Source organism: Procambarus clarkii, chromosome 59 (assembly GCF_040958095.1).
Source record: "Procambarus clarkii isolate CNS0578487 chromosome 59, FALCON_Pclarkii_2.0, whole genome shotgun sequence".
Lineage (NCBI taxonomy): Eukaryota > Metazoa > Arthropoda > Malacostraca > Decapoda > Cambaridae > Procambarus > Procambarus clarkii.
The window spans coordinates 12,288,393-12,293,122 of record NC_091208.1 but is presented as its reverse complement, the minus strand read 5'-3'; positions in this window follow the sequence as shown (position 1 = coordinate 12,293,122).

Here is a 4,730-nt window from a genome sequence, read left to right as displayed (position 1 = left end):
ACTTGAGTCATATTTTGGAGGCAAATTCTGGCTCTCTGAACGTATTCGCAGTTTGAAATTACGACTTTTTATACCGAAAATATGACAATTACTGAGAGCGGCGATGGATCACATTTTGCCCAAACCCTCCCTGCAGTTTGCCAAATATCGCAATCATCCCAAATTCGACCCTTGATCCTAATTTTGTAGTCAAATTCTGACTCTCTGCACGTATTCGCAGTTTGAAATTATGAATTTTTATACCGAAAATATGCCAATTACTGAATTCGGCGATGGATCACATTCTGGCAAAACCCTCTCTGCAGTTTTCAAAATATCCCAAACATCCCAAATTCGACGCTTGAGCCATATTTTGGAGCAAAATTCTTGCTCTCTGCACGTATTCGCAGTTTGAAATTACGACTTTTTATATAAAAAATATGCTAATTACTGAGAGCGGCGATGGATCACATTTTGCCAAAACCCACCCAAAAATTTTCAAAATATCCCAAACATCCCAAATTCGACCCTTCAGCCATATTTTGGAGCCAAATTCTGGCTCTCTGCACGTATTCGCAGGTTGAAATTACTACTTTTTATACTTTTTTTTCAGATATATACAAGAGTTGTTACATTCTATTACAGCCACTAGTACGCGTAGAGTTTCGTGCAGGTCTCTGGAATACGATCCCCTGCCGCGAAGAATCGTTTTTTCATCCAAGTACACATTTTACTGTTGCGTTAAACAGAGGCTACAGTTAAGGAATTGCTCCCAGTAAATCCTCCCCGGCCAAGATACGCACCCATGACATAGCGCTAGCGGAACGCCAGGCGAGTGTCTTACCACTACACCACGGAGACTGTATATCCAAAATCCATATACAAAAAATATGCTAATTACTGAGAGCAGCGATGGATCACATTTTGCCCAAACCCTTCCTACAGTTTTCAAAATATCCCAAACATCCCAAATTCGACCCTTAAGAATTATTTTGGAGCCAAATTCTGGCTCTCTGCACGTATTCGCCGTTTGAAATTACGACTTTTTATACCGAAAATATGCCAATTACTGAAAGCAGCGTTTGGTCACATTTTGCCCAAACCCCCCTGCAGTTTGCAAAATATCCCAAACATCCCAAATTCGAACCTTGAGCCATATTTTGGAGCCAAATTCTGGCTTTCTGCACGTATTCGCAGTTTGAAATGAATTCTTTTATACGGAAAATATGCCAATTATTGAGCGCAGCGAAGGATCACATTTTGAAGAGTGATGCAGAGGCTGAAAAGAGTGAAGCAGAGGCTTCAGAGAGAGATGCAGAGGTTCAAGAGCGGGATGAAGAGGCTCAAGAGAGTTATGCAGGGGCTCAAGAGAGGGATGCAGAGGCTCAAGAGAGGGATGCAGAGGCTCTTGAGAGTGATGCAGACGCTCAAGAGAGGGATGCAGAGGCTCAAGAGAGTGATGCAGAGGCTTAAGAGAGGGATGCAGAAGCTCGTGAGAGGGATGCAGAGGTTCAAGAGAGGGATGCAGAGGCTCAAGAGAGGGATGCAGAGGCTTAGGAGAATGATGCAGAGGCTTAGGAGAATGATGCAGAGGCTTAAGAGAGGGACGAAGAGACTCAGGCGAGTGATGCAGAGGCTCAAGACAGGGGATGCAGAGGCTTAAGAGAGTGATGCAAAGGCTCAGGAGAGGGAGGCATAGGCTCAGGAGAGGGATGCAGATGCTTAAGAGAGTGTTGCAGAGGCTCAAGAGAGGGATGCAGAGGCTCAAGAGAGGGATGCAGAGGCTCTTGAGAGTGATGCAGAGGCTCAAGAGAGGGAAGCAAAGGCTTAAGAGAGTGTTGCAAAAGCTCAAGAAAGGGATGCAGAGGCTCATGAGAGGGATGCAGGAGTTCAAGAGAAGGATGCAGACGCTCAAGAGAGTGATTCAGAGGCTTAAGAGAGGGATGCAGAGGCTCAAGAGAGTGATGCAGAGTCTTAAGAGAGGGATGCAGAGGCTGAAGAGAATGATACAGAGGCTTAAAAGAGTGATGCAGAGGCTCAGGAGAGTGATGCAGAGGCTCAAGAGAGTGATGCAGAGGCTCAAGAGAGTGATGCAGAGGCTTAAGAGAGTGATGCAGAGGCTTAAGAGAGGGATGCTGAGGCTCTAGAGATTGATGCAGAGCCTCAAGAGAGTGATGAAGAGGATTAGGAGAATGATGCAGAGGCTCAAGAGAGGGATGAAGAGGCTCAAGAGAATGATGCAGAGGCTCAAGAGAGTGATGAAGAGGCTTAGGAGAATGATGCAGAGGCTCGAGAAAGTGATGAAGAGGCTTAGGAGAATGATGCAGAGGCTTAAGAGAGGGATGAAGAGACTCAGGCGAGTGATTCAGAGGCTCAAGACAAGGGATGCAGAGGCTTAAGAGAGTGATGCAAATGCTCTAGAGAGGGATGCAGAGGCTCATGAGAGGAATGCATAGGCTCAAGTGAGGGATGGAGAGGCTTAGGAGAATGATGCAGAGGCTCAAGAGAGGGATGCAGAGGCTAAAGAGAGTGATGCAGAGGCTCAAGAGAGTGATGCAGAGGCTCAAGAGAGTGATGAAGAGGCTTAGGAGAATGATGCAGAGGCTTAAGAGAGTGATGCAGAGGCCTAGGAAAGGGATGCAGAGGCCTAGGAGAGGGATGCAGAGGCTCAAGAGAGTGATGCAGAGGCTCAAGAGAGTGATGAAGAGGCTTAGGAGAATGATGCAGAGGCTCGAGAAAGTGATGAAGAGGCTTAGGAGAATGATGCAGAGGCTTAAGAGAGGGATGAAGAGACTCAGGCGAGTGATTCAGAGGCTCAAGACAAGGGATGCAGAGGCTTAAGAGAGTGATGCAAATGCTCTAGAGAGGGATGCAGAGGCTCATGAGAGGAATGCATAGGCTCAAGTGAGGGATGGAGAGGCTTAGGAGAATGATGCAGAGGCTCAAGAGAGGGATGCAGAGGCTAAAGAGAGTGATGCAGAGGCTCAAGAGAGTGATGCAGAGGCTCAAGAGAGTGATGAAGAGGCTTAGGAGAATGATGCAGAGGCTTAAGAGAGTGATGCAGAGGCCTAGGAGAGGGATGCAGAGGCTCAAGAGAGTGATGCAGAGGCTCAAGAGAGTGACGAAGAGGCTTAGGAGAATGATGCAGAGGCTCAAGAGAGGAATGCAGAGGCTGAAGAGAGTGATGCAGAGGCTTAAGTGAGTGATGCAGAGGCTTAGGAGAATGATGCAGAGGCTCAAGAAAGGGATGCAGAGGCTGAAGAGAGTGATGCAGAGGCTAAAGAGAGTGATGCAAAGGCTTAAGAGAGTGGTGCAGAGGCTTATGAGAGTGATGCAGAGGTTACGAGAGTGATGCAGAGGCTCAAGAGAAAGATGTAGAGGCTCAAGAGTATGATGTAGAGGCTTAAGAGAAGGATGCAGAGGCTCAAGCGAATGATGCAGAGGCTCAAGAGAGTGATGCAGAGACTCATGAGAGGGATGCAGAGGCTCAAGAGATTGATGCAGAGGCTCAAGAGAGTGATGCAGAGGCTCAAGAGAGTGATGCAGAGGCTCAAGAGAGTGATGCGGAGGATGAAGAGAGTGATGCAGAGGCTCTTGAGAGTGATGCAGAGGATAAAGAGAGGGGATTCAGAGTCTCGAGAGGGATTCAGAGGCTTAAGAGAGTGATGCAGAGGCTGAAGAGAGTGTTGCAGAGGCTCAAGAGAGGGATGCAGCGACTGAAGAGAGTGATGCAGAGTCTCAAGAGAGTTATGCAGAGGCTCAAGAGAGTGATGCAGAGGCTCAAGAGTGGGATGCAGAGGCTCATGAAAGGGACGCAGGAGTTCAAGAGAGGGATGCAGAGGCTCAAGAAAGGGATGCAGAGGCTTAAAAAAGTGAAGCAGAGGCTCAAAATAGAGATGCAGAGGGGCAATAGAGGGAAGCAGAGGCTGAAGAGAGTGATGCAGAGACTCATGAGAGATATGTAGAGGCTCAAGAGAGTTGTGCACAGGCTTACGAGAGTGATGCAGAGGCTCAAGAGAGGGTTGTTGAGGCTCAAGAGAGTGATGCAGATGCTCAAGAGAGTGATGCAGAGGCTGAGGAGAGTGATGCAGAGGCTTAAGAGAGGGATGTAGAGGCTCAAGAGAGTGATGCAGAGGCTCAAGAGTGTGATGCAGAGGCCTAGGAGAATGATGCAGAGGCTCCAGAGTGGGATGCAGAGGCTGAAGAGAGTAAAGCAGAGGCTTAAGAGAGGGATACAGAGGCTCAAGAGAGTGATTCAGAGGCTTACGAGAGTGATGCAGAGGCTTACGAGAGTGATGCAGACGCTTAAAAGAGGGATGCAAGGGCTCAAGAGAGGGATGTAGAGGCTCAAGAGAGTGTTGCAGAGGCTGAAGTGAGAGATGCAGAGGCTTAAGAGAGTGATGCAGAGGCTCAAGAGAGTGATGCAGAGGCTCAAGGGAATGATGCAGAGGCTCAAGAGAGTGATGCAGAGGATGAAGAGAGGGATGCTGAGGCTTAAGAGAGTGATGCAGAGACTCAAGAGACGGATGCAGAGGCTCACGAGAGTGATGCAGAGGCTCAAGAGCGTGGTGCAGAGACTCAAGAGAGTAATGCAGAGGCTCAAGAGAGTGATGCAGAGGATGAAGAGAGTGATGCAGACGCTCAAGAGAGTGGTGCAGAGGCTAAAGAGAGTGATGCAGAGGCTTAAGAGAGTGATGAAGAGGCCTAGGAGAGGGAAGCAGAGTCTCAAGAGAGTGATGCAGAGGCTCAAG